This window comes from Schistocerca americana, chromosome 4, assembly GCF_021461395.2.
Source record: "Schistocerca americana isolate TAMUIC-IGC-003095 chromosome 4, iqSchAmer2.1, whole genome shotgun sequence".
In the NCBI taxonomy this organism is placed as follows: domain Eukaryota; kingdom Metazoa; phylum Arthropoda; class Insecta; order Orthoptera; family Acrididae; genus Schistocerca; species Schistocerca americana.
The window spans coordinates 483,061,740-483,073,977 of NC_060122.1; positions in this window are offsets into that span (position 1 = coordinate 483,061,740).

Below are 12,238 nucleotides of genomic sequence, written 5' to 3' on the forward strand. Positions count from 1 at the left end.
AGGAAAACATAGCTAGCATTTTACTGTGACTACGGAAAGTCAGATGGTTACGGAAGAAAATGTCGGATGGATTTCAAAGTGAAATGTCGAGTAACACCGTGGGAAACATGAGCATGTCATAATTATAAAAACTGTCAGTTTGATACATTGCGGGTATTGGCGAGCTTTAGTATTAAAAAGCATAACTTTTTTACATGTTTAAACTTATAAATTACATAATTTACTAGTCAAAAGCTAAAGGTAGTTGTTTACGTTTTGCAGCAGTGTAAAATAGTTTCTTTGGACACTCCATCCAGGTCAAACAAGCTATGCCACCTAGTTTCAAATGGCTCTGAGCAGTATGGGACTTTAAATCTGGGGTCATCAGTCCCCTAGAACTTAGAACTACTTAAACCTAACTAACCTAAGGACATCACACACATCCATGCCCGAGGCAGGATTCGAACCTGCAACGGTAGCGGTCGCGCGGTTCTAGACCGAAGCGCCTAGAACCGCTCGGCCACACCGGCTGGCCTACGCCATCTAGCGTTAGGGTGAAAAACATAGAACAACAAGAATTGTACAGGCTGCTAGGGTGTCATGGACACATGGTGGAGTACAATGAAGAACTTTCTAGCAACTGGTGCGGCTATTCATCAGTTCCTCTCTGACTGATGAGAGTATTTATGGCAATATAAAATCATCTTGCCTGACTTCTCTCAGTTACGAATTTCATACTGTCATGGGCAGTTGTAATGGTGTTGTACGACGGATATATATATATACTATTCAGAGTGCTATAATAAGGCAATGATTTATTTCTCAAGCGTTCTAACACATATGTTCTCAAAAAAGAGCCGAAATGTTTCTCAAAAGTTAGCCGGCCAGTGTGGCCGCGCGGTTCTAGGCGCATCAGTCTGGAACCGCGTGACCGCTACGGTCGCAGGTTCGAATCCTGCTTCGGGCATGGATGTGTGTGATGTCCTTAGGTTAGTTAGGTTTATGTAGTTCTAAGTTCTAGGGGACTGATGACCACAGATGTTAAGTCCCATAGTGCTCAGAGCCATTTCTCAAAAGTTATTAATCCCAGACGAAGTGGTCGTTCACACTCATTAGCCCTCTCCATAATATCATTGACGATTTGCAAATGGAGCATCGCTCTTTACCTGTTTTTAAACTCAGCTTGTTCCTTTGCCATATTTGGTAATTTCCAAGAATGATTGCCTATCCAAGTCGCGGGGTCCAAAGGATACATATCGAACGTGCGATAGTAAATCGATCATGCGACTCCGGTGGCGGTTGCTGTGATCAATTATTTGTCATCGTAATTTTTATCTGTTTTGCGTCGTTCCCTTAGTTGCTCTAAATTACGTAACTATGCGAATTGTTTGTGAGTTGCTAGGGAAACGCAGACGATTTATGTCTTTAGTTAGTGGGATGTCTAGTGTTCATGACATTTCTTCGGCGGATTTTCTCACATGGGAAAATCTAATTCCATGTTTATCCAGCGTAGAAAATTGTTCGACTTTTTGTCGCAAATATGGAGTACTACCGGACGAGGAAAGAAGGGACTGTGTAGACTGTGGTGGAGCGAACTGCGAAGTGTGAAAAACTTCGTAAGAACAGTTGCGATGCTGAAGTACCGTTACAATTTCATTGCGGACAGTGCGGAAAACGTTCGAGTACATGGAAGAATACGCGGTTCGACTCTTCTAAATTATCCATCCAGACCACCATAATGGAGTTTCACATGACGACAATGACGACGAGTAAGGTAAGTGGTCTCCTTTGTAACTACAAGTATTTTTGTAACGCTCTTCTTTTGTCGTTGCTGCAGTGACCACTGTAAACATACAACATACGTCATCGGAGTCGCACGATCGATTTACGATCTTGCGTTCGATATGTATCCTTTGGACACCGCGACTTCGATAGGCAATCATTCTTCGAAATTACCCCATATTTCAATATTATGTTTATTTCTAGGGACTGATGATGATTGTAATGACAACCTTGCACAGCTGATACGTCTATAGCGTGTTAAATCTTTTCTGTCTCCTTTCTTGCGTAGTAGAAAAATTACATTATACGGTGTACATGACAACACAGGCCATCTGAATTTATCTCAGTTGTCATGTATACCATACGCTGATTTGATATTCTACGTATAAAAGATCGTAAGAACCGTAACATTACTGTACCCATTGTACAAATTTGACGACCACCCTTATACATGTCATATATTTTTGAAGTACTGGCATTTACCAAAGCAGAGTTTTGCAGTGTTCCGTATCATAATGGCCACATGGCCAAAACTATATTAGTGGGTTTTATATTAAAATAATTTTGCAGCGAAAGGTGACTATGATGCCACTTACAAACTTTTCTATGACTTTGAACTTCAGGTACTAAAAGTTAAAGATTTATTTTTGTATCTGTATTTAACTGAAAATATCTGCACAACGGTGCAAAATATCGACAGTATGCACTACGTGTCTTCTCTGGAAATAAACTTGCCCCATTCACTCAGCTGTCGAATACAGTGACGTCCACTTTACCCTTGACCCTCAAGCTTGCATTCAACAATAATCTGTTCTGTCTTGATTTTGCTTCTCTGACAGTGTTACTTGTCGGTAACAGTAATCCACAACTGTATGGATAGGTTAACCGAAGAATAGTTGGTCGATATGCCTTCTCATGCACGAGATCACTCAGTGTAATGGAACAGCAAACAATGTCGCTTTCACTACGATTAAATAAGACTCCCAAAACAGTATTTCATCATCAATAAAAATTTTCTCGGTTTTCAATATGTCAATATGTAAAACTACCGAAGTTTCGGTCACTATTGCAGGTGACCTTCTTCAGGATGTTTTTGTTTAACAAAATACCCTGAAGAAGGTCACTTGCAATAGTGATCGAAACGTCGCTAGTTTTACATGTGGTCACAAACCCAGAAAAATTTGATTGTGACAATGGCAGCGGAAACTTACGTGTAATATTTCATCACTCTCTTTCCCAATACCGCTTCTGGATCGTCATGCAAATACTCCAACATCGTTTCTGGAAATGCAGTTCTAGCTGCCGGATTCTCTCTTCCACAACCGAATTTCGCTTCCATGTAAACAAACGTACAACCTTTTCCGGAACGCGTTCCGGTTGTCACGTTACCTCTTGCTTTCAAATTTATTGCTCTAATGCGAACATACTGACCTTTTGCGCAGCGAAGGAGAAGTAGAAATATTAGGCTGAGCGTGAAGGTACTATATATTTAATTGAAGAGAAACAGCCATTGAGCTGGTTTAATCAGAAACCGGAACAGCCGGTTTCAAGAATTCATTCGTGTAAAACAACTGGCAATCGGAAAAGCGATATTTGACTGGTCTAGAAAAACCGCTTTAAGACTTAACACCGAGAACCGGTTTCCGAAAATCGGTTTTCGGCTTCCAGTAGTTGTGTTTCATGTAAACGTGAACCATACTGAGTCGTACTCTTAGCGATGGCAAACACAACATAGTACTACTTTTGCATCAGTACATAGGCGTCTACAAGAAACTGGGTCCTCCCGTGTTATGGTGACCGTGTATTACAGTTTTTTCCACTGTTATGAAGGTATCTTCACAGAAACAAAGGTAACTGGGTTAACAAACTGAATAAATCGTAATTACATTAGTACTCTGTAACCAACTATCTAAGACAGTGGGTCGTTTAAACCAAAATACTTAGCAGATTTAGCCACCAAAATTTTGTCGGTATAGTCCGGGTTTATCTTGTGTATGAAAATCGACGGGGAGAGAGGAAGAAAGAGAAGGGTGAAGAATGCAGAAAGACGTACGTGCTGATCATTCGCAACGTAGAAAGGACATTCGTAATATATGGATGACTCTGGATCTCTGTATCTGACACTAACTACTCTTTAGTTATTATACTCATTTGCTGTCGGTAGATTGTCTGTTTGATGATAGAAACACAGCTGTCAGGAGATTTCCAGTGTTAGACGGAAATGAATTCGACCCCTGTTGCGTGTTCATTAGAAATTAAAGCGGTAGCTAAGGTTAATCGATACATCCGAAGAAACAGATCCTAAATAGATTATAAGCGTTCGCAGAACACTGTGGTTCGCCCTGAAAGATTCTCCTTTTCGAGCGATGGCCACGTGACATGTTCCTCGACGTAAATATCACGAACAGCGTTTGATTGACCTCTGCTAACAAGTAGGGATACGATATCGTCATGCAACCAACTACAGCCTCCTCTTCATAACCGTACATGATATTATTTTTTAATTTGTCGCAAACACGCACGTCCGTCAGTCGTCCAAAATGAGGAAGAGAAATACGACAGAATTTCGCTAACCAGGGCAGTGTACAGTTTCATATCACTTTCTTCTGTTTCTGTTCCCAGTGAGTAGTCTCTAATTGTTGAGCAATGTGAGTGCGTTTTGTTGCTGCACTCTGGCAGGGAGGTGACTTTCTCTTACTCTTTATAGGAATGTATGATGCGATGAACTTTCGCGGAGAGTTAAACTGTCTTTTGAATCGGGACTGCGATATGAACCCCTGCCTTCTGTGGACAGCGTGCTGCCAGCTCCGCTATGTACTGTAATTTGTCACAAAGTTGCTTAGCTTTGTGCTGGGCAGAAGGTAGAGCTTTCGCGCTACCTCGATCAGATCTTCAGATTAGCTGCGGTTAAACAGGGAGAATTCGCTCACAATTTCAAACTGCTTCCTTCATGGTCAGGGTAGTGGCGCTTCCTCGAATCCCACATACGACGTGAGACGTTTTTTCACTTTAGATACTCCTTCATAGGCTAAAGTTATTGACAACGTTTTTGGTTTGTCAAGGAGTCACAAAGTGTTATTGAAACCTTATTAAGCACAGAGATGGAGGTATGAAATTCGTTTTTTCAAATGAAAATGTGAAACCTCCCCTTAGAAAAATTAATGAATTACTGTGTTGATAAACCTCTTACATTATTTGATTTTCAAACAGCTGAGCAGAACTGAACGTACCCAGACATTTCGCTCTTTACGTATTCTGATCAACACTAAACGGACACACAATATTTTTAGCGCAACGCAATCTGACTTTTAATAATCCCTACAAAAGAATGGCCCTGACTAGCAATAACCTATAACTTTCATGAACACTTACCTCAAAAAAATATTCATTACTCGAACTACTGCAATACAGCGAGCGCTACTACTGCCAGCTAAATAAAAGATTCAGGCTACTGAAGGCACTGACTACTGATAGGCATAGTTAGCAAATGAAAGATTTTGATAGAGAACAAACAATGTATTTACCTTAATAATGTTCAAAAGTCATTATATATATATCAGTCCATGACATCCAGTCTTACAAATTTACTCTTTCTGATGGACACACGTCCAGATCGTCCGGTCTCAAAACTCCGCCATCTCTCTCCCCACATCCACCACTGCTGGCGGCTCACCTCCAACTGCGCAACGCTACGCGCTGTTAACAGCCAACTGCCAAACACTACAATAGTGACTATTTCAACAATGCAAACCAAACATAGCCTTCACACAGCACAGTCAGTGATTTTCGTATAGAGCGCTACGTGGAGTTACCAACATAAAAACCTAAACAGCCTACTTACAAATGGTTTCCAGAACAGAAATTCTAGAGGAGTTCTACTCTTGTTTATGCACTCTCCGTAAGTCAGCACATTGGTCGATAATATGTCGCTACGAAAAGTCATTATAGATCTAAAAACATTTGCACATTAGTAATACTACGAGAATAAATATTTCTCAAGCATTGCAGTTGAAAGATTTTCTGCTTTACGTCTCAATACAGCACATCTGCGCAGGTTTTATCCTAGTGTACTTTATTCAAATATTCGAAATTGCAAAACACAATCGACTATCTTTCATCTCGACGATGCATTTTACTGTTCTGAGAAGCTTAGCAATCTTGGTGATGCATGTTAACCCGCCACAAGAACTTCAGAAGAATCTAATGTTATACGTATTTTAATAGGTAATTTCTCCCTAGGCCTACGAAATCCAGTCCTTATATCGTTGGTTACCACACTCACCGCCCCCCCTCAAAACACAAAAATATGCCCTATGTTCCTGTTCAGACGTTTTAAATACATTTCATTACAATTATCTTCAAAAATTATCATGTACATACTTTCCTCGTCGTATTTCAAAGATTCTTCATATTTTCGTCCCTCGTCACTACACACTGTCCATTAATATTAATGTGACCACCTGCCAAACGCCGTAATAACCACCTTTTGTAGAACGGACCGCTGCTAGACGTGAAGGAAGAGAGTCAGCGAGATTCTAGAACGTGCCGACAGGGATGTGGAAGCAGGCTGACTCCAGTAGCGTGGCAATCTGCGCTAGGTTTCTCGGCTGAGTGTCCACTGCGCGAAGGGCCCGACCGAGGTTATCCCATAGATTCTCGATTGGGTTTAAATGCGGGACGTTTGGAGGACAGGGGAGCACGGTAAACTGATCCTGGTGCTCTTCGAACCACGGACGTACACGGCGAACTGCGTGGTATATTGTGTTGTCCTCCTGGTAGATACCATCATGCCGAGGAGAAGAAAGCTGGATATAGGGGTGGACACAGTCCCCAACGGTAAATGCATATTTGTGTTGATCAACTGTGCCTTCCAGAATGACAAGATTACACAGGGAATGCCATCCGGCCTGTACCCTTCTGCTGATTGTTGAAGGGTGTTTGCTTTCAGACGTTTTACACCATGCAGGCTAACGGTCACGGAGCGTGAAACGTGACACGTCTGAGAGTACCACCTCTCACCACTCAGTGGACATTCGGCTGCTGCGGGGCTTCAAAAGCTCGGACTTCGTCACTTGTGAGCAGCAGCCAGCTTGGGTGCATGAACCACGCGCCTGTTGCGGAGGTCCATCCGCAGCAACATTCGCTGAACAGTAGTTGAGGAACACTGTTGGCAATCCTTGGTTCAACTGGGCTGTCAGTTGGTCTGCAGTTGCATGTCTGTTCGCTCGTACACACTTCTGCAGCCGCCGTTCACTCCTGTCATCATAGCTCCTGGAGCACCACAGTTACCTTGGCGCTGGTTTTGGATGGCACCATTTTGCCATGCACGGTGTACTTTAATCACTGTGTTACGCGAAAAGTTTGCAAACTTAGCCGTTCGGCAAATACTTACACGTCTGGTCCGAAAGCCAATGATCACACTCCTTTCGATGTAAGATAAATCGCTGCGTTTCCGCATTGCAACAACGACAGCATTGTTTTCCGCGTCCTTGGCTCTGAGCACTATGCGACTTAACTTCTGAGGTCGTCAGTAGTCTAGAACTTAGAATTAATTAAACCTAACTAACTTAAGGACATCACACACATCCATGCCCGAGGCAGGATTCGAACCTGCGACCGTAGTGGTTGCTCGGCTACAGACTGTAGCGCCCAGAACCGCACGGCCACTCCGGCCGGCTTCCGCGTCCTCCCGACACGCTTTATATACCCTCCACTGCTAGTACTGCCACCTGCCGTCTGTGAGTTGTTGCTGCACGTTGATGACGAACATGGGCGGTGGTAACATTAATGTGACTGGGCCGTTTAATAATCATTGTAGCATGGTTTCTATATAGAAATGGACATCGTTGCCTTACAGGACTTACACACTGACATAAATTAAATACACTACTGGCCATTAACATTGCTACACCACTAAGATGACGTGCTATAGACGCGAAATTTAACCGACAGGAAGAAGATGCTGTGATATGCAGATGATCAGCTTTTCAGTGCATTCACACAAGGTTGGCGCCGGTGGCGACACCTACAACATGAGGAAAGTTTCCAACCGATTTCTCATACACAAACAGCAGTTGACAGGTGTTACCTGGTAAATCGTTGTTGTCATGCCTCGTCTAAGGAGGCGAAATGCGTACCATCACGTTTCCGACTTTGATAAAGGTCGAATTGTAGCCTATCGCAATTGCGGTTTATCGTATCGCGACATTCCTGCTCGCGTTGGTCGAGATCCAAAGACTGTTAGCAGAATATGGAATCGGTGGGTTCATGAGGGTAATAAGGAACGCCGTGCTGGATCTCAACGCCATCGTATCACTAGCAGTCGCGATGACAGGCATCTTATCCGCATGGCTGTAACGGATCGTGCAGCCACGTCTCGATCCCTGAGTCAACAGATGGGGACGTTTGTAAGACAGCAACCATCTGCACGAACAGTTTGACGACGTTTGCAGCAGCATGGACTGTCAGCTCAGAGACCATGGCTGCGGTTACCTTTGACACTGCATCACACACAGGAGCGCCTGCGATGGTGTACTCAATGACGAACCTGGGAGCACGAATGGTAAAACGTCATTTTTTCGGATGAATCCAGGTTCTGTTTACAGCATCATAATGGTCGCATCCGTGTTTGGCGACATCGCGTTGAATGCAGATTGGAAGCGTGTATTCGTCATCGCCATACTGGCGTATCACCCGGCGTGGTGGTATGTGGTGCCATTGGTTACACGTCTTGGTCACCTTTTGTTCGCATTGACGGCACTGTGAACAGTGGACGTTACATTTCAGATGTTTTACGACCCGTGGCTCTACCCTTCATTCGATCCCTGCGAAACCCTACATTTCAGCAGGATAATGCACGACCGCATGTTGCAGGTCCTGTACGGGCCAGAGGTGGTTGTTCTGGGTACTGGTTTCCCAGGATCTATGCACCCAAATTGAGTGAAAATGTAATCACATGTCAGTTCTAGTACAATATATTTGTCCAATGAATACCTGTTTATCATTTTCATTTCTTCTTGGTGTAGCAATTTTAATGGCCAGTAGTGTATATCCCTATGAGCCAACACATTACTACCGTCAGCTTAATAGCTTGCTGGTCCACCTTCGGAACTCAATATATGCGGGGCATGCTATCGACAAGTGCTTGGTAGGTTTCTGGAGGTACGAGCGCTCGATGTTTACGCAAAGTTTACGCTATCCCCATAAATAACGGGCCAGCCGTTAATGGGTGTGGAGATGGCGCCCAATAGCATAGTCCATAGGTTTCGGATCAACATTTGTTTACTACCTCGTCTCTCAAAGCGCTGTAGCACGATTCTGCACTTGTGACACGGCCAGTTATCCGGATGGGAAGGGAGATTTTCTCCCCTCAGGGACTGGGTGTTGTGCTGTCCTCATCATCATTTCATCCCCATTATCGACGTGCAGGTCGCCCAATTTGGTGTCGCACTCAATAAGACCTGCACTTGGCGGCTGAACTTCCCGACTGGGAACTCCCGGCCACTGACACCATACGCTCATTTCATTTCCATTACCTTACATATGAAAAACATCAACCCTGCAGAAATGCAGGAAGTCCGCAATAATGTTCACGTCGTCCACAGCTATCATAGCCCCTTCGACTACTACCGCTGATCCTGTGGAAGCCCAGGTGAACGTCCCCTTGCCGTGATTCTGGCCCCATCGGGCAGCGTCAGTGGATAGAATCTTATTTCTAGTTGACGTTCTCCTGGATAACAGTGTATCCTGGCACGACAACAGACCTGGTGTAACAATGACGTGATTCATCCAACCAGGCGACAGGTTTCCGTTGATCGGTCCTTCAATCTCGACTACCCTGCGTCCGTTCCAGTTCACTTCGTCTTTGGGTCAGTATGGGAACATATTTGATTGCCGTCTGTGGAACCCGTTGTACAACAATGTGCGCTGAACCGTGTTCTCCGAAGTACTTATGCCTGCACCAGCTGTCAGACCTGCCACAGATCGCCACGTATCCTACATTGCAGATTTGCAAGCCTCCGACGTCCACAGTTCAGACGTAGATGCCAGCACCTTGTTGTCTAATCTAAGCAAACACCGCGAGAAACACTTGATTGAACACAAATGCAGATGCTAGCCCAGATTGGAGACTGTATTCTCGTATTTGACCATGGAAGGTACCTGTGCAGTATACTCAATACGTCGCAAGTGTAAGTCGTGGTCAGAACAGTGTACAGGATGCTAGTGAGGGCGTCGTATCACAGCTTGAATTCAATTGAGGGCAAATTGTTGGTGCTTGTATGGTGCGTGCTTTCGTATTGAAGGGAGCCGAGGTGTTTGGTGTTTCATAATTTGCCGTATCAAAGATTTGTACTGCATGCAGGGAAACCGGGAAAACATCACCCATAAGTGAGAATGCGGACGAAAGTGGGTGTTCAGTGATCGAACAGACGGGCATTGAAGAAAATTGTGACGAAGAATAAGAGGACAGTAGCAGCAAAAATCACTGCACACCCGAATGTCACACACACAAATCCTGTCAGCGACAAAATAACTCGAAGGAAACTCCGTAAGCTACGAACTGCAGAGTGGGCTGGAGTTCCAAAACCACTCATCAGTGATGAAACCGCCCGTAACTGGAAAACGTAGGGGCCGAAGCTATAAAACCTGGATTGTGGACAAATGGACAAATTTCATTTGGTCGAATGTATCTTATTTCGCTGTGTTCCCAACTTCTGACCGAGTTTACGTCCCAAAAGCGAGGGTTTGATGACTATTTAGGCTGCCACATCGTGGTATTCCATGGGCTCCTTGATTGCTTTGCAACGTCGCATTACTGCCAAAGATTATGTGACCGTTTTGGTTGATCGGATCTGTGCCAAGGTACAACGTTTGTTCCCCCCTTGGTGATGCTGTGTTCCAAGACGAAAGGACACCTCTTCACACAGCTCTCATCCTGAAAGACTCGTTTTGTGAGCACGAGGATAAAATTGTTGCATGTATCCTGGCCACCACAGCAGATCTCATTGTTATTGAGCCATTGTGGTTGACTTTGGAGGGAAGGACGCGTGATCCCTACCTATCTCCAGCATCGTTACCTGGACTTGACACTATTTTTCAAGAAAATGGTAACGTAAATGTGTGTCATGCCATTAAACTCACGACGCGAAGTTATTACTTAACAGTCTTTAAACCTCATTTTCTTGATTTACAAATCTATTTTGTTTTTGCTTGCACGTTTCTTTCAAAGATCTGGCTCAGACAAGAACAGCACTGTTTTACGTAAAAGACGTGTCCTTTGCCTTGCAGTTGATGCGTAGTCCAGTGTGATTAGTATCTAATTTAAATTAAACTTTTCTCTAAAATTCTGCTTTTGTAAGTGGGCTTCCGTAGCTGTCTTCATATAACAACACCAACTTCCGCATAAGGCAGCAAATGATTTCACGCCCAAAAAGTATACATCATTACTACTGCAACTTCTCCGCAGGTACTTATCGGATACTGAAGAGTGAAACGCTCTTGAATTCGTATCTGTTAGAGCCACGACACTAGCACCAGAAATTACCACAGCTCCGTTTGGAAAAGGGAAGAGGATAACGATATCATTCTAATTTATGGAGAGTTGCAAAGATAGATAAACTCAGTCGGTGAGAACATTTCCATAGTTCATTTGGGTGAAATCAGAATTCTGATATCTTACACTGTCCAGGAACAGGTCAGCTGAATTCCCTGTATGTTCTTTGAAATTAACAACTAAATGTTCAAATGTGTGTGAAGTCCTATGGGACTTAACTGCTAAGGTCGTCAGTCCATAAGCTTACACACTACTTAACCTAAATTATCCTAAGGACAAACACACACACCTGAGCTAATCCCGCGGGGCAAATTAACAATTAGAGACTAGATCTTGCGATCCACCAATTTCCATGTCCTAACAGATGACATCAGATTAGTGGCACACAAAATCCTTCCCTCAGTCTTGTCCGATCACTTCAACATACACTATAAACAAGTCATTTAGTTGTCTGTAACCACTTCGTAAAACCGATAAGATCGACATTCAGCATTCTGCAACCTTCTCCATAGCTTGACATAATGTGGGCACTAAGTAGGAAAAGAGAGAGAGAGGGGGGGGGGGGGGGAGAGTGAGAACAGAATGCAACAGTAGTTAGATAGGCAACACTACTGTAAACAGTAGAGTTGTTCCACAGCATTTAACTTGAGAAACGACAGAGCTAAAGGATTATCACGTGACAATATGCCCATGTTTTATAAATGAAGTGACAGTACGACCTCTCACCTGGTCATAGGTTAGAGGAAACGGAGATTTCGGTTGCACATACGAATAGTTGTGAGTAATAATTTATTATTGTATAAATTATGACATGATCTGTTTTCAGATATAGAAGTTAGCGTATATCAAAATAAAACTGTACTATTCCAGAAAATATCCACTGAAGATACCTTAATTTAGAAGGCGCAACGCGTCTGTAACATA